The sequence below is a fragment of the Lissotriton helveticus genome, chromosome 12 (genome assembly GCF_964261635.1).
Source record: "Lissotriton helveticus chromosome 12, aLisHel1.1, whole genome shotgun sequence".
Classification (NCBI taxonomy): Eukaryota; Metazoa; Chordata; class Amphibia; order Caudata; family Salamandridae; genus Lissotriton; species Lissotriton helveticus.
The window spans coordinates 279364676-279383989 of NC_136073.1; positions in this window are offsets into that span (position 1 = coordinate 279364676).

Consider the following 19314-nt stretch of genomic DNA (forward strand, 5'->3'; position numbering starts at 1 on the left):
TTACGCAGTGTTTGCATCACAAAAGTGACGTAAATTGGCATAAAACCTTTTTGTACGATTTTCTTTTCAGTGCTAAACTTGTTTAGAGCTGTAAATAACAGGAAAGTAAGGTGAAGCAGCACTATGCGCTGCTTTGCATTACTTAGTGCTAAGGGGGCGTACCCTGGGTGGTGCGTGGGTGTTCCCATGCAATCATCCAAGGTTTCTGACGCTAAATCAAATTTACTAAATAAAGTAGACAGGGTTATTTAGCATCAGAAAATTTTGCACCCTTCAACCAGGAGCCATGAAGGAAAAATGCTTTATTTATTGATTTTCCAAGTTCGGATGTGGCTGCACTGTACAGCATACATATAAAGTGGGTAAATGTTTAAAATTAGTCTGAGCATCGGATTTTGTACTGGAAGGGTATCCTTCCAGTACAAAACCTATGCTTAACTCACAGAGACACCCTTCCACTATGATGCAAAGATGTCTCCATGGTGTATGGCAGCAGTTTTAGCGCCGGCTCAAGGGAAGGGGAAGGAGAGTGCTACATTTCTGTAAATTTGGTGCTCTTTCTCATGCAGCACAGCATTTGGGGCTGCTGCACTGAGCTGCATGAGAAATTGGTAAACCAGGCCCTTAGCGTGCCACCCAACACACTGAACACTTATGTAACACACATGAGACAACTACAAGCATTGTGTTGAGTCATTGTTTCTGCTGATACCTTAACAGCTACAACACTGTGAAACATTACAAACACTCAAACATTGGCAAAGAGGCCCCCTCTTCCAAAGCTATTGATCAGACTAGCACAGTAAGTAAGTAATATTTTTGTAAAGCGGATGAATGCCAAGGCATCTTAGCGCTAACATGCTGCTACTAATCCGGGAAGAAAGGAAGCTTACTTAACACGGGAAACAAAGAGCCAAGTCTTCAGAGATTTCCTGAAACACAGCCTTGGATCGCCAAAAACACAGAGAGTAATATAACTGACCAAACCATTATGATAAACTGTCCTCGGCGCTTCCTATCTTTTAGTACACATTCCTCAGCACCTTTTACGTACTTTAATACACCCTTGTTAGCACCTTACCTATACATCTTTATATACATCTCTCTTAATGCCTCACTTACATTAGTACACATTTTAGGACACGTTTCTCCCTGCTTGACATATTTTACTGAAACCTTTCCTTATGTTTATGAGTTCTTGGCCGACATCACGAGCCATGTTCTGTAGCGCTTTACGAATCCTTGGAAATAAAGCAAGAAGAAAGATTTTTAGTCCATCAATCGCTGTTATCTCAGGATTGTTCTTTTACTACACTCACGATTGAAGCGGTATCAAATAGTAGTTATATATATACTATGTGCCGAAGGCGCGCCAAAGGCAAGCCCGTCTGCGCCCGTTCGTGCCGGGACCGGGCCCAGGGCCATGCCCCCTGGCTCTTTGCTTACACAAGCCCCGATCCATTATACGAGGAGCAAATTATTGCAGATTCGTCCTCTTTCGGGTAGCAGTTGCATATTGACCGAACCTGAAAACATAATGAATAATCAGGTAACCAGCTGCCCTCACTGTATGTTGAATTTGCCCTTTATCCAATATGTCTCAAGATTTACTGAGGCTGAGAACAACAAAGGCCTCAGCATAGTAATAGCACTCATTAATACTCGCTCCCTGGGTAAACATAGACAGGAGATAACCGATATAATCACTGACAGAAATATTGATATTTTGTTCATTACAGAAACCTGGATGGACAATGCGTCCGATCCAGACCTTGTGGTTGCTGTACAAGAAGGATACAGAGTACAAAGACAGGATAGACTCAATAAAAAGGTGGTGGGCTGGCAATAATCTCCCGCAACCTCTTTCCGGTCAGAACATATCAAATTCCCTCTTCGACCTGTGAAGCTGTTCACTTCTCCATCTTATTAACTCCGTCGCAAAATTTCAAAGGAGTTCTTCTATACAGACCCCCGGGAACACGTACAGAATTCTTGTCCACTCTTAACACATTGTTAGAACCATTAGTTATAGAGGACTAATTTACTGTACTTGGTGATTTTAATTTTCATTTGGAAAAATTTGAAAACAAGGAAACACACACCTTACTGACCGAAATGGAGACCCTGGGGTTTGCCCAGTTAGTCACATCACCCACACATGAAGCAGGCCATGTATTGGATGGTATTTTCTCCAATTCTAAGATTATTCTCATCCAAGATATCCTACCACTCCCGTGGTCCGACCACCATGCTATTTTTTTCAAAATAGTAACCAAATGTCCCCCCATTAAGGAGGTAGTGGAAATTAATCACGGTGTATTTAAGATCTGGAAAGATATAAATAATACACATCTATCAGCACTCCTAAACAAAACCTGCCCTGTTATTTCCACTGACCCCAGCATAGCTACTGAGCAATTCAGGGACTGGATAAGCAACGCCATGAACCATCTGGTTCCTAAGAAAACCATCTCTAGAAACAGGTCCTCTACCTCTGCCCCGTGGTTCTCAGACACTCTAAGAGAACAGAGACAGAGGTGTAGAAACTATGAAAGACACTGGCGCAGATCGTACACCATGGGAAAAAAAATACGCTATAAAGAGGAACTCGTCAAGTACAAAAAGATGATTATGGAGGAAAAGAGAAAATTTTATACTGAGCAGATTGAAACATCAAAGAACTCCCATAGAGAAATGTACCAAGTTGTGAGGCAATTATCTAGAAGAGCACCGGATGCTGCTCCTTCTCCTTCACAAGCGCTGACTGATGCCTTGGCCATACACTTTTTCGAAAAAGTCAACAACATTTATCTAGAGTTTTCCTCTAAAGTTAATACTTATATTAAGTCACCCAGTATTAACTCCCCTGACCACTGTCTACTACAGTTTAAAGAAGTTAATGAACTGCATATTGCGGACATCATCAAAGCAATAAAATCGGGCTCTGCCCTCGACCCTTGCCCTCCCAAAGTGCTCTCCTCAGTTACTAATTTAACTATGCCGGTGATAACTCAGATCTGTAATGCCATGTTTGAGACTGGGATTTACCCAGCCTCATTGAAAATACTCTCCTCAAACCGCTCTTAAAAAAACCTCATCTTGATGTAGAGGAATTGAAAAATTGTAGACCTAAAGCCAGCCTGATCTTTCTAGCCAAGGTGGCAGACAGAGCGATGAACACGCAACTTTCGGAATTCATCGAGGAGTATCATCTGTTGGACGACACACAATTCGGTTTCCGTAAGTTTCACGGAACCGAAACTGCTCTTATCAAAGCCACAGTGGATATCAGAATAATTAGAGACCAGGGAGGCACTGCAGTGCTTATACTGCGGGATTTGTCTGCAGCCTTTGACACGGTCGATCATACCATCTTGATCGACCGTGTCTCGGCGATGGGCATTCAACTTAGAGCCAAAGATCTGCTTGCCTCTTTCCTGTCGGAGAGAACGCAGGCAGTTAGCTTGGGGCCATTTCAATTGGCTGAGCTGACCCTTCCATGTGGAGTCCCTCAAGGCTCATCCCTAAGTCCGACATTTTTTAACATCTATGTGTCGGACTTAGCTAGAGTAATAAAATCTTATGGGATGGGCCTTACCTCCTATGCCGACAACACACAGTTGGTGTTAGCCATAAATAATGACGGAGACAGGGTGGCAGAGTGTTTCCAAGAAGGCATGCTGGCCATCAAGGATTGGATGGCCAGTAATTGCCTCAAACTTAACTCCGAGAAGACGGAGGTAGTCATTTTTGGGAAGCTATCTCCAGTCTGGTCTAGCTCTTGGTAGCCTTTGTCAATGGGATCCGAACCTAATCCGGTCTCAAAGGTTAGGAACTTGGGAATAATATTTGACGACAATTTAAACTTCGTCTCCCATGCCAACCAAGTTGCGTCTACAGCCTTCTTTAAACTCAGAATGATAAAAAAAGTAATTCCATTTTTGCCAGAAAGTGCAGGGAAAACACTTGTCAGTACTCTGGTAATGTCATCACTGGACTGCTGCAATGGACAGTTTGCAAATGCACAATGCAGGGTTATCAAAAAAATGCAGACGGTCCAAAACGCAGCTGCTAGACTGCTTTTAAGGACCCCCAAATTCCAACCAATTTCACATGTCATTTGAAATTACCACTGGCTGGCGATTAAGAATCGCATCAAATTTAAGACCCTATGTTTAACTTATAAAGCTGTACACAATCAAGGCCCACAGTACCTGTCAAAACAGTTAGTCCCATATTGCCCTACAAGAAAACTTGGATCTACGACGGCTCATCAGCTAGTGGTACCCCGTACTAAGACAGTGTCCTGGGGAGACAGACGCTTCGTGGTGACAGCAGCTAAATTTTGGAATGCTCTACCACTACAGATTCGCTCCACTCCATCATTGCTTCAGTTTCGCAAAAGGATAAAAACATGGTTGTTTAATCAGTAAACCTAGTTTTTATATCCAGCACTGAATCTGTAGCGCCGAGATGCCTAAGGGCATTTGTTCGCGCTTTATAAATTTCAAAAATAAATAAATAAATAAATAAATAAATTGGGGCACTTCATTGCAAGTTGATTTAAAGCTGTAATACACAAATAATGCACTAGAGGGCAGTATTTCCCAACACATATTCTTAGCCTTACTGACAGCGCACACAAAAGGTAGACTCCTCCATTATGAATGATCTCGCATTGCTAAATTGAATAGCCCTGGCTATCCCTTGGCGTTTGCCAATGAGGTGTTTTAATGACACGGCTCAGTGACTTTGTATAAGGGTGGTGACATTTTGAGAAAGAGCTAAACCTCGCGACTTCGAAAATAAGAACTGTTTGTCAGGGGCGGTCCTAGGAATTGTGGGGCCCTGGGCGAAATGGAAGATGCGAGGCCCCTCTAATTTGCATGTGACATCACAAGAAGTGACATCATAGAAAACCGACATCCAGTGGCGGAGGAGGGTCGCCCCACTGATTTTAAGAAGTATCACTTAAGTAAAAATAAAATTATAATAGCTAAGTTATTATTTCATTTTCATTATTGCTGCAGCTGTAGAATTTGTCTTGTCTCACTATACAGAAGATTTGTACTCTTTAGTCTAATGACAACTTTCTCATGCCTTAGACATTACAAATGATATAGCTGGTGTTTAGGCCTTAGACTAGGCATGAGGAAGATTCAAGGCCGGCGACGCCGGCGTCACGTCACCACCAGGGCACGCACCATCACCACCACCACCACCAACCAAACTAGGTGGTGGGGGGTGCGTGCAGGCGTCTTTGTGTGCGTGCGCAGACAGTGTTGTTCCCTGTATTGTGCAGGAGGTGCTGACTTAAAAGTAGCAGCAGGCTCTGCTCAAAGATGGGACGCAGAGACCCTAGGTGAAGTAAGAGAGAAGAGGGGGCCCAGGGGGCAGTGATGCCTAATGAATAATGGCTGAATGAATACAGAGCTCTTAGAAGTCTCCTCTCGCACTTTCTTTGCAGCCAGAAGACACCACAGAAATGCCGATTGTAGGCCACGTGCAACAGAGTGTGGAGAACGAGGCCTGGAAACTGCAAAATAAACACACTCGATATTATTGGACGGAAGAATGCATTCATGTAGAAATAAATCTGAACCTTTGATACCAGAGCTGAAGCAGCCGGCCCTCTCTACCTTCAGCTCCAGCCATCGTTCATAAAGACTGGACTAGCCTGCCCTAGGGGCCTCGCATTCTATTCCCCTATCTTTAATACCAGAGCTGGACACGCCTCCTAGCACCTCGGATCACTGTTCTCCGGTCCCACTGCCTTCATAACCAGAACATTGACTTCTCCCAGGCCTCCTTCCCTGCCTTAGTTAGTTACTGCCTGCGGGCCTGCGGCCCGGCCACTGCGCGAGTGCTGTGCTCACTGCACAGGCAGCGCTTTTCCCCATCATCATTTATTTATTTCCGAAACTGCGGGGCCGGCGGGGGGGCCCCCCTGAGCGCGAGGCCCTGGGCAGCTGCCATACCGGCCCTGCTGTTTGTCATCTTTGGAAAAGTCGGCCTGACGAAATTATATCAGCAGCAAATTGTTGCAGAAGAATTTTGGAGAGGTTGTATTTTTCTGTAAAACTTTCTCAAAACTTTGTAAGCTTGAGAAATTTAAGACAAGTATTTCACGAAATCTGCAAGACAGAGCCGGCTTTAGCACTGGTGGTGCCCTGTGCGACAATGTTTGTTGGCGCCCCCACCCCAGTGACCACCGCTCCACAGATTTCCTCACTACCACCATTTAACAGTGCCCCTCAAGTCTCCATAACCAACCTCTCAGATTCATTTAGTTTTATAGCGCCACTCATACGAGTGTGAGGTGTCAGAGCACTTTACATCATACACACATTTAACAGAGACAATCACACGTGTAAATCAGTGTATAGCAAATATTACATTAGACAGAAGATTACAAGATGTAGGCATCACATGTCATCCATACTGGTAGGCAGTATAGTTTAAGAGTCATTGGTCTGGAAAAACACAATTTCAGAATTTAAAACATTACACTAATTGTTAGGGGTTTCCTTTAATAATAATAATTCATTTCTACCCAAATTAATCCTTTTTTCAAGATAAGGTTAAGGAAAGACCGGGCAAAAAAACATGTAGGTCTAATATACACTTTGCAGTTTGCATGCAGCTCTCTGATGACCATTTATAGCTCATTGTTCTATATTAGCATTTTACCTTATAAACTGCAAGTAACAAAAAGATCTCTCTGACAAAAGCAGTAACCCATTGACATATTGACATTATATGCACTTGGTGAACTGCATGGCCCTCTATCTCAGCAGCAGGCATATTAACCCTCTGAGCTACCTTTCAAGGAGTCAAACTTCCACTAGACAGAACTCCGTCTCTCTCAAGGAAGAACATTAATCACCAGAGTTAGCTTGACATTTTTATTCATCATCATCATCATCATCAATAACTTTATTTCGGTCACCACGGACCATAAAACTGCAGATCAAATACATCCATTGCACAGAGAATGAATAAAACAATAAATAACATATGTACAGATAAAAATCAAACATCTAAAATCGAATTAAACATTCAGTAGTTAACAGGCCCCAATACTGGACATTTAAGGGCGCTGGGGCCATGGATGTGTGTGCTGCTCGCCGAAAAGTTACCAACTGTGCGCGGGGGGGATCCGGGAGGGGGGAGGGGCATTCGGGGGGGAAGGGAGGGTTGTTTATTGCATTACTTATGTTCTCTTGTTACCTATGTAAAATATCAATGACGGATGGCGATGTCACTTATGCATACATTTGGCTGGCAGATGCCTCTGGGGTACGGAGCTCTGCAATTGGTTTGTGATCTGTCAATAAAATCTGTTTTTAAAAAAAACATTCAGTAGTTATCGAGATGTACGTTAAATACAATATTGTATTTACAAATAGTCTTTACATAAATTTTCTCCGTCTGTGCCACATACCAATTAGGAACCGCGAAACAGCAAAAATAATTGGGGGATGGGTGTCATACTTTAAAACCCTGCATGCTTGAGCGCATTGACTGAAACCTGCATTTCTACAAAGTGGTATCAGGCAGCATTTCCTTGTGGCCTGATAGGCAGGGCAAACAAACAGGACATGAAATTCATCCTCTAGGTTGTATTTACATGCCGGGCACACGTTGTTCTCTGTATTGTCCCATTTGCTGGTAAATGCCCTAAGCGGGAGACTGCCAATCCTAAATTGGATATAAAGTTTCCTCGCCTGTGGAGGGTAGATTAGATCCAAGAAGTCCTCCTTTTTAGGTTCTATTTTTACTTGGAGGAACTCTGCTGTTAGCCTTTCCACTGTGGTGCACCTATGTAGAGATAATAGGTTGTGGTGCTTAAAGTGATGGACCAACTCTGTCTTAGATAACCCTGGGCAAGTTACTTCAGCATTATCCCAAAGCTCGAGTAAGCCAATCCTGGTACTAACTGCCTCAATATGTGAGAGCCACGGAATTTTCTTAGTTCTTAGCGTGGCCCAGACCTCCAGAAATTCTTTTTTATAGGAGACTAATCCGGGCACTGACCATAATCTTCTCCAATACATCAAAGGCCGTAGTGATACTTCCTCCTCTATAGGAACTAGCCCCAAGTCCATACGTAGGGGAACAAGAGGTGTGCTGACTGGTAGACCCAATAAATTCCTCATAAAGGTATGTTCTACCTTCATGAGGCTGGATGTACTTTGGTGTCCCCATAGTTCCGCCCTGTACATAAAAGGCCGTTCTAGCCTGAAGTTTATAGATTTCTATGACTGGGACCGCTGGCTTAAATTCAGATATTCTGTGCACTTTTGCAATTCCCCCCGCCACTTGGGATAACCTAAGAGCCGCCTTTGCTAACTGGATGCCCTAGTCAAGATGTTCTGTCAAAGTGATGCCTAGGTACTCAAAGGTCATAACTCGCTCCAAAGAAGTTCCATTCAAAAGTGGATTTGGACGAGTTTGCCTTGGGGGATTAAAAATCATAAATTTAGTCTTATCTAGGTTTATTTCTAAACCTCTCAATGCACAGAATGCAGCAAAGCCATCCAAGGTTCGTTGGATACCCGTTGATGTTTTGGAAACAACAAAGTGTCGTCCGCAAACATCAACGCGGGAACCCGACCTGTGACTAGCCTGGGGGCATCATTATCCTTTACTCCAAGCAGGTGGTCTATAAGCCCGTTTATATAAAGACAGAATAAGGTTGGGGCCAGGACACACCCCTGACGCACCCCCTTTTCCACTGGGAAGCAGGCCGACATTTCTCCGTGCTTCCCACACTTAACTTGAGCATAATTGTCAGTATGGAGTCTAATTAGCACATCCAATAAATAAGTAGGTAGGCCCAGATCAAATAATACACTCCACAGCTTATCCCTCGGCACTAGATCGAATGCAGCCCGCAGGTCAACAGAGATGAGGTAGAGGCTGCCACCCTCCACACTCACCGTTTTCCAAAACAATACTTGGAGTCTAAATATCTGATCCAGGGTTGAGGTACCCAGCCTAAACCCAGCCTGCAAAATACTCAAAATCTCATTTTCCTCTATCCACCCCTGGACATTGTCTAGGATAATCCTTCCCATCAGTTTTTGTGTAATGTCTATCAAACTGATAGGCCTATAGTTAGACGGCAGTAAGGGGCAGCCTTTTTTGTGGATGGGAACTATCTCCGCTCCACGCCAGGTATCTGGCTGATCCATGACCTTTAATATTGCATTAAAAAGAACACCCAAATATGGTGCCCAAATTTTCGGTTCAGACCGAAATAGATCCTCTGGGAGCTTATCCAGGCCGGGCGCCTTATTGGGTAGAAGTTTGACTATTGCGGTTTCGACTTCACTTAACGTAATGTCCCAGGACCCCTCCAGTCGATACTCATGGAGGGAACATGGGGTAGAAAACAAGGGACCCTCTTCACCAGAATATGCATAGAGAGCTCCAAAGTGGGCTTCCCAGATGGCCGCTGCTATATTCGGTTCGAAAGCAGTTCTGTCCTCTCTCGCCCCAGAGCTCACAATAGCCCAAAACGATTTAGAGTCCCTAAGTGAGAGTGCTGTTCTTAAATCTTCCATCTATTTGCTTCCCAATCTTTCTTTTCCCTTCTAATAACCTGATTATGCTTAAGCCGGCATTGCTTGGTGCTTGGCTTATCCTTTGCTTTTATTGCGGTTAGCAGGTCTTTTTTTGCTTTCCGACAATTAGCAATATACCAGGGGTGAGTTGCAACTGGGCTCGCCTTCTTACTCCCTTCGGGGTAGAACACATCAAACAATTTGGCAACCAGCTGTTTATGAATTTCCAAAGGCCTAATCAAAGGTTGTTGGTCATTGTCCTTATTCCCAGTCTCTCCCATTTCTATCAAGTTTAATTGGGGAGCCCTGTAAATTAGTCCATTTAACTCTCCGCCTGTTGTTACTTAGCAGGAGGGGCTGCTGTCCTCCCATTGCAAGCCCTCAAAGACGATGAGAGGAGAAGAGAGTTTATTTGAAGAACTAGGGGCGTCCATGCTCTAACAGGTGCTATCTGTGGTTCTGGGATGCACCAGTACTGATCCTCATCAGCTAATCCATCTAGGCCTGCACTGCTAAGAGGCTCGAATTGGCAGTAAAAATCACCACCTACTATTAAAACAACTGCTGGGTCTAGGGTCGTGATGAACTGCCTCAGTGCGTCAATAGTTCCAGATTCTTGCCCACTCTGCGAAGGCCTTGAATAAATATTAAGCAGGGCAACTTGTGTGGAATATGGAAGCGTTAAAAGAACACATTGGACATCAGGTGAGTTAGTTGGTATATGAGCTGCTTCAGCACCCAAGTGTGTACCCACCCAGGTGCTTAAACCCCCCCGATGGTCTACCCCTGCCCACTGTTTTAGCCAATATATTAAAGGTGGCAAAACCGCCCATCGAGGTCTCTTCCAGCGCCCATGTCTCCTGCATTAAGCAGACATCGCACTTTTCTATAAACAGACCCCAATCAGGGGAAGATAGTTTGCTTTTGATCCCTGCCAAATTCCAGGAGAGAATTTTAATGTTACCATGCATTACCCTAGCCCTTGATGCACCTGGTACCCTCAAACAACTGGTTTCCCCAGCATGAGGGGCTTCACCAAATTCTTCCCCTCTAACGCAAGTTAACCGCTTAGTGCTTACCCCCTTGAGTTCTTTCCTGGGCCCTTCCCTTTAGCAACTTAGATGGAACACAGCCGACTAACCCTGTATCACGGGAGATAAAACTCCACGCTGTGCGGCCGCGTAGCCACTCCCCGTAACCTGCCCCACGTTTACCCTAGTTGCCACCCTAACACCTACACCCCCTTGTTGTTGGATATTTATAGGGATGTGGGAATCATTAATATCAACATTGAGTCCTTCTCTAGCTACTCGTGAGCCCTGGCGATCAATCATTGGAAATGTGGGCAAACGACTCCCAAGCCGTCAATCTATTTGATCTAGGATGCTAAATCTATTGCTTTGAGGAAACGTGGCAAATATAGGGGTGAATGTATTTACTCCCTTCCAATTTGCTGCCCCCACTTGGTCTCTGTGGCGGAACATATCCTGAGCCCCCCAGAACTGTCCACCTCTATTACTACTGGGATCAGGCTGAGGAGCCGGATAAAAGTTAGGATAGGTGTAGGGATTGAATTTGCGTTCCAGACCGTGCTGGAACCCAGTTACAAATATATTCCACGGCACGTCTGTTCCTGAAGTTAATTATAACGCAATCTCCCTCTATAATTTTTTGCCTTGGCCCCACCCAATCAACTCGTCTTGCAAACAATATTTCGCCAGAAACCTGTGGGGGAAGTGGCCTATTGAGGTTGAGCCACTGCATGCATTTATTTTTAAGCTCACTATCAGCCTCTTTTTTTCCCTGGCTCAAAGCTGGAACCCCTGCCAGCACCACCACATATGATAATGACTCTGGGGGAAGATCTATGCGTGGTAGTGCTTTTGTTAATTCTTCATGGGGCGTATTTCTGCTTGCTCGGGCTTGTTGATTCTCAAACCCACTCACCCCGGCAGTCACCTCCCTTCTGATCAATTCGTTATTAGAAATTACAGCAATATCCCTTGGTGGAGGTGGGGGGTCATTAGGTGCTGCCACCGAAAGGGGTGGATCAGATATATTATTACTAGTAGACAGGGCCTGTTGGTTACCATCTCCATTATGTTGCAGCCTATCATGGTTTCCATTCACCCCTGTATCCTGTAAACCATCCTGTACCTGGGCGGAATCGTACAATGATTCTAGGTGCAAGAGTCTATTTTCTATCATAGTGAGTCTTTCATAAATAGGGAGGCAAGTCTTTGTAAAGATGAGTTCCAATTTAGCCCAAAAGACAGCTCCCAGCTCAATCGGACACATGTCGCTAAAACTCTTTGTAGGTATAGTCGCTTGTACAGTAAGCGGGCTTACAACAGGGCTGTTTGAAGTTCTGGTACTTTGTCCTTCCCCCTCGTTGTTCCGTTTTTGGATTTTCGCTTTCTGATTTTTCAAAAGGGCGCCCCCACGCTTCCTTTTAACAACCGGATCTACTACCGGATTTGTGGCCTCCAATTTAGAACTCTGTTTAGATCGTGTTTTTGGCCTGGGAGTCAACGATACTGAATGTTCGTGGCTGGGGTCAGATGTGCTTTGAATGGCTGAGGCAGCATCCGTAATATCAAGAGATATGTGCAAATCTTCAGTGACTTGTAATAAATTACTCCCCTCGCCATTACCTCTTATCATGGTAGATTCAGGCCCTTGTTGGTGATTAGGCGACACAGCATGTGCCAACACCCATAGATGACCGTTTGTCAAAGGCAGGCTCCATCGATAGCCTTCTTTCAGTCAATTCTATTTCGTGCGCCAGCACGGAAGATGCCCTTGTGAGGAATTGGTCTAGTGTACCCACTATTGACCCACCAATGACAGACTTCCTCCCCTTCCCTGCCTTGGTGGTAGTCATGACAGTGTTGTAGCTTGTGGAATTTATAACGTATTGATTATCAGTCTATCAGGCTGCCAATATGGATATTCGTACACTGACCTTAATTTGCAGATGGAAATGGGGGCCCCGTCCCGTCCTCAACCGGCCTCTAACGGGCTCAAACGGGCCCGCCCTTGGCCCGGGAATCGCCCGGCGCGCACCCGCGCGCGTCCTGTGAGGTGGGAAAGGCGGAGTTAGTTTTATTGACAACAGAGTCAGACCAGGTGCGGGCAGGTCCTCCAAAGCCCCCTGGGACTTGTAGTGTCCACAACAAACGGCAAGGTGATGGCGCGGCGAGGTGGGTTTTATTTCAGCAGCAGAGTCAGACCAGGTGCGGGCAGGTCCTCCAAAGCCCACTGGGACTTGTAGTGTCCACAACAAACGACAAGGTGATGGCGCTGCGGCGAGGTGGGTTTTATTTCAGCAGCAGAGTCAGACCAGGTGCTGGCAGGTCCTCCAAAGCCCCCTGGGACTTGTAGTGTCCACAACAAACGGCAAGGTGATGGCGCTGCAGCTCCCACGAAGCGGGAGCGGCGAGGTGGGTTTTATTTCAGCAGCAGAGTCAGACCAGGTCCGGGCAGGTCCTCCAAAGCCCCCTGGGACTTGTATTGTCCACAACAAATGGCAAGGAGATGGCGCTGCGGCTCCCGCGAAGCGGGAGCGGCGAGGTGGGTTTTATTTCAGCCGCAGAGTCAGACCAGGTGCGGGCAGGTCCTCCAAAGCCCCCTGGGACTTGTAGTGTCCACAACAAAACGGCAAGGTGATGGCGCTGCGGCATTTTTATTGGTATTTGAAAATTGTTGGAGGCAAGGAATGTGGCAGCAGGGGGTTTTCAAGCCATAATAAATTTGCAAACAGGGCGCCCCCACCCCAAGTCAACACCCGGTGCGGTGGCACCGATCTCACCGCCCAAGAGCCGGCCCTGCTGTACGATGACAATCTTCACAACTTTGCACACCACTGACGTCTGCGTGCAAACGTGTGACAAACTGATCCCAGACAACAAGAATACCTGTATGCCTGACAACGCTGCTAATATTGTGAGGCATCCCACTGTTTCGAATACACAAGACCATTGGAAGCAGCACAACATTGGAATGAAAAGCTTACAGTGTGCATACCTCTCACTGAATGGGAGCAGCATGACCAACTGTAACCCTTATGCTGGGCTAAACCATTAATATTGGGCTGACCCATGGGCAAGGTGCTTTAGCATCTGCTCTGGGGTCCTAAGCACTATATAAATGCCTATACAATACTATACCCTACAAGCAAGCTTCATGCTATGGTAATGTTTTTTATAAGAGTTATTGAAAGAAAATAGGGTTAAAATCTCTTTCGAATGAAGAGGCATAGAAGTGACCTTATTTTTTGTGCAGAGACATGGAGTGGTTGGCATGTCTAAAAAGAACCAAAAACAAAGTGATGGGTGGAATGCTAGAATTAATCTCAGCTACTGGCAATCACTCAGGGTCGTATCCCAATACATCATTTTCCGCCCTACATGCAACAACCTAAGTGGGACGGGTATGCCTTGCTGTGGGTCCCATGCACAGTGTGCAGGGACAGCTCCTCCGTTTGAGCAGAGGAGCGTCGCCCCACTTAAAAATCCCCCCAAAGTCCGAGGGATTAAAAACAAAATGGTAATTAAAGACCATTTTATTTTTCATCCCCATTCCGAGCTGAGTATCTGGGTGCTGGCCGGTACTAAGTGACAGTAGCAGGGAAAAGAGTTGGCTGGTATTGCACTGTTTAAATTGCGCATGTCTTTTTGGCCGGTCGTCTTACGATGGCCAGCCGCAAATGCACACTTTAAACTTCTCTAACTCAGCTGTCTTAAAACAGCTGGGTTAGAGCAAGCCGGAGCGTGGAGGGAGGCCGCTCCCACCAATCCTAGCACTGCTCTCATGCTGGTGAGAGCAGTGCCAGGATTGGCGAAAGGAGTTTCAGCATCCGGTTCCTTTGTCGGCCAAAGAAGAAGCGAGGATGTTGCAAAGTTCGGTAAGTTTTATTTGATGTTTTAATAATATTTTACGAATGCGCACCCACCCACCCCTCCACGTAGATGCCAGCTGCCACTGTATGCTACTGAAAGCAACCAACCGGTCAAGTTGCTTGTGTTCCGGTTCAGGGATTCTACGTCAGGTAGGACCTGGTGTCGCAGGTTGGGCTGGACTTCTGTTGGAGAAGGATCAAGACTGATTTGTATATATAACTTTGTCCAAATTGAGTCGGCATGCTGTGAAAAAAGTGATGGACTGGGATGCGGCACGGATTAATTTCCAGTGGCGGAGACTGATTCGAGAATTCCATTCATAACGTTTTCATATACTTCAGTAAATACAGAGAGCAACACGAGGGTGGACGTGGTTACAGGCAAGAGTTTGGGGGTGAGCTATGTTTCACCTTGAAAATGATCCTTTCTGAATGACAAAACAAACACTGAACACCTTGTGCATGTGACTCATCCCATATTTTGGAAAACAAAAAGGTCCCTACTAGCAACTAATTTCCTTATAAGATTCTACACGTTGCTGTTGTCAGAAGTGAGAAAAACAAATCCATATAATTATAAAAAATACACCATTCATAAGTCAGCATAACACAGATAACTAATGCAAAATGTGCACAAAATTAGAGCATATACAATTTATTTAAAAATTATTTAAAATTAAATTTTCAAAAACAAATTAAAAACATTTCATTTTCAAAATAATTACAATGTCACAAAAAACAATGGTTACAGAATGACTAGAAAACAGAGTAGTCGATGCTGCGTTTCGGTGCTTGGTTACTAGTACACCTTCTTCAGAACAGTTTTCTAAAGGTTAGGACGTTGCTAGTGTTCTGCTTCAGTAGAAATATAAAAGAGCAATTTGCTTAAAGTAGAGGGAATGAGAATGTTCCACTCATTATAGACCTTAAAAATGAACCCACGTGTAGCGTATTTGTTCATTGGTGCCACCGTTTTGGAAATGTGCTTTGATACTGCAAAAATTCTGAATTTATAAAAACACTGGTACATTGAAACAGGCCGCTGATAAGTCGCAACTGGATGACCAAAAGGAATCAGTATATTCTCAGTAGTATTAGAGGTAGATGACAAATGTGCTCTGTTTTGGTTGCTGTAATTTTTGCACAATCAATGTATTTGAATTTCCATAGCAGCCCAGGTTCACACCAGAACCTGGGCTTCTATGGAAATTCACAAGGGCATATTATCAAGCCCCTTATCGCCGCTTTAGCAGCAGTTTCCTGCCACTAAAGCAGCGATAATGTTATCGCTGTTCTTGATAATATGTCCTGCAGTTTCTCTTAATGCGGACAATCTGCTACGCTACATCCGAGATGTCTGCACTGACCTTTCCACCATCCACACCAAGTTGGCCTTTTTCACACGGGTCTCCGAATTACAGCTGAATTAGGTGAAATCCTGCGAGTTTCCTTTGAGCGGTTCATTGCCCCCTGTCGAGGTACGGATACAGAGACATCGGCTGGAGTGTAAAGGAGATGCAATTCGATATCTGGGGGTCGGCTTATACCACTCTCCTGAGGAGCTTTTTGAAACTAATCTCCGCAGGGTCTATACAGTCCTCAACTCTCCGGTCCAATTATGGAAATAACTCCAGCTAGCCCCCACAGGCACCATTTTCCTGCCCAAAATGATCATGCTCCCCTGGCTTCTTTATCATTTCACCTACTGTCCAGTTATCCCCCCCCCCCACAGTATTTTCTACTGCCACAAGATATAGCCCTACTGATATTGCAGCTTCCCATTGAGGGGGGACGGTCTAGGCGCACCTTTGTCGGAGGCATATTATCTAGCAGCCCGACTAATGTGGATCTCTTGGTGGCTGGTACAGCGCAACATGTCTGAGGTCCGCGCTGTCGCGGGCTCTCTCATCCTTACACATCTCCAGGACTTTTGCTGCCTAAGGCAACCCCCTCACCACCTTCGGCTGGCTCATGCCCCATTTGGAGAGTAGAGCACACAAATGCCTTCTACAAACACTGGCTCTTATGCACCACATGCTCTCCTGAGCCTTGGATTTACCCCTGCAATGTCTCCTGCTTTTTTCTGGCTCTTATTCTACCAAGGATCTGATGCCCTGGCACAATTGCTCTCTCACAACAGTGGGTAACTTGTTTCTCAAAATTACCGGGTATGGCATGCCCTTGGTAGCCAATGGTCCACAGTGGACACTGTCCCCCCCCCACACACAGTTGTTCAGACTTTGCTCAATATGGGAATGGGACATAGCCTTATTATGAGTCTCTACAGGGCTCCTAGAGATCACACAAGGACTCCGCTTACCTCCTGTAGTGTCCTACCCAGCCCGGGCACTCACCAATGACTACACCACTCATGGAGAATAGTTATACATATCTTTATTCTTCAGCGGATAAGCAGAAACTCAACCTTCTAAAACGTTCTAAACCTGAAATCTCTTCATCACCCTCCAACGCCTATGTCACAGTTCTATGGAGCCCATCGGAAACCAAAAGAGTTCTGTCATTCTTTATTTACACAACACTGCATTGCCTCCTTTGTTAAATAAAAAGTTACAACTTTTTTATAAATAGATGAATAACTACATAAATAATTACAAATGCATATCCACTTCTTATTTTTTGATTTATTTAATGTGATTTTATATAGCGCGAATATTACCCGAAGGTGTCAGAGCTCTTTACAAAAGAGCCAGTTGTGTTACATAAGGACTTTGGATTACATGAGTTACATAAGAGATACAAACAGAAAAAAATGCAAATGTACAACTTGTAAAGTCACTCAAGGAAGAGATACAAACGGAAAAACTCTAAAATCACATAGGAATGGTAGTAAGTACAAAGGTCAACTCCATATACTAATGGTTAGAGTTATATTTCTACAAATTCCAAATTAACTCAGGATTACATTTTAACAGTGATTAGGCTTGGCCAATTATATATTACATATTTACAGAGCAGGAAATTCTTGCCATCATTCTGCTAGATGTTCAGGTGGTGTTGGACTCAAGGGCCGTGGTTGTGGGTCTGGAGGTATCCCCGAGTTGGAGATGTCCATAGGGGTAGAAGGCCAGATGGTGGTGGGTGAAGCAGCATGCTGGATCCCTGGGCTGATCTTGAGGTCTTGCTGGGCTCCTTCTTGTGGATAGAGGAGGGTGCTTCAGGTCACATAAGAAAAGGGAACAGGACAGAAGGAGGGGGCAGAGGGAAGCATCCGAGTGAAAAAAAACAAGGAAAGAAGGGTGAAGAGTTCCCAGAGGTGATCCATTAAGGCGACGAAGAGACTGGTACAAGGCGTAGACCGGCATCAAGATTTGACCAGAGGGACTTTAGAGACCGCAAAATGGCAGATCCTGGCCATGATCTCCAGAACTTTGTGATAAAATGGCAGGAAACGAGTAGTTAAACAGTCCATTCAAAAACCAACAAGGGAACCAACCCCTGGAGTATGGCTGAAAGGAGAACTCTTCAATGAGCCTTCATGTCGCTTGGACCACACACCCTAATTGGGTCATCGGAAACCAGGAGCTGGCAGTCGAAGTGTCAGTGTACTGCATTGGTGGGGTGGAGACAACAGAAGTCACAGGATCATCCACTGTTTGTCCAGACCGAGTCTCTACAGTGACATTGATGTTCAGTGAGTGATGAGCCACATGTCTGAAGTGAAAAGAATCTCTTGTAAGGGACATCCCAGGATGTTGGGCAGTCACCATATGTCCTTTGATGGTTGTGCTAGAGATCGCGGGTCACCCGACCAATAATTTCGCCACTTCTGGCTTCGGGCCCATATACTTTACTTTATCATATACATTGATCAGATGACCACGCAATCTACTACCAATAATTGTGAGTTCCCTTTCGATTTATTTCCAGTGTACCCAACTTACCATCCACCGCTATGGGTACCTATGACAACGATGGGTCAGGGAGCTAGCTGTAAAAGCAAAAGGCAGCAAAATATACTATTCAACATATGACTTTCCTTTTCATGAAATGACCACGGACAACTGGAAGTTTTGAAAGTTTTATCTTAAATTCAAATAAAGGGCAGTCATACAGTTTTATCAAAAGAATGCTAGTGCGACAGGGAACCCGCTAAGTGAAAGGGAAAAACTAAGATAAGGGCAAAGTGAACACGCTATAAATCTGAGTTACTTTAGTCAGGTTTACGAGAGGGAAAAAAACCAAGATCATAACAGGAAGTTGCTAACTGCAATACAAAAAATGATTTCTAAAAGGTAGGGTAACATAGGAACACGCTATGAAATAAAATGCAAACGATTTTATGAAATGCAATGGTTGCAGGAGAAAGCATGGAAAATTATTCACGTGCAAAGGTATGTCTTTATTAAAGCAAAGACAGAAAAATAGAAAGGTGCAGTTTAAGAACTCAGAGCGATATTTACCTAGACTGGTGTGAAAACCAACCCTGGCCACGGGTCAGTTTAAGGACAGGAAAAACCCTCAAGGAAGGATAACCCTCAGTGGGACAGCAGGTGCAGAATGGACACCCCAGGACAGGACAGGAAACCCAGATTCGGATCAGGACAGGACCACCAGGATACGACCAGCACCCGCAGCTCGGAAGCAATGCCTGCGCTCCACCCTCTCTGCAGCTATCAGTCAGGACCCCGATTGGGTCAGCGAATTTCCCAGCAAAGTGCTCCGCCAGCACTTAAGGTTCAGTAAAACCTTCAGAGTCTATGGTCAGATTTCGGACAGAGAGCTCCGCAGCACCTCTGTATCAAGTCACCTATTGAGTGCGTTGGGTCAGTGACAGGTCAGCTATTCAGACAAGTCGGACAATTTCCCTAGGTGAACCTAGGCTAG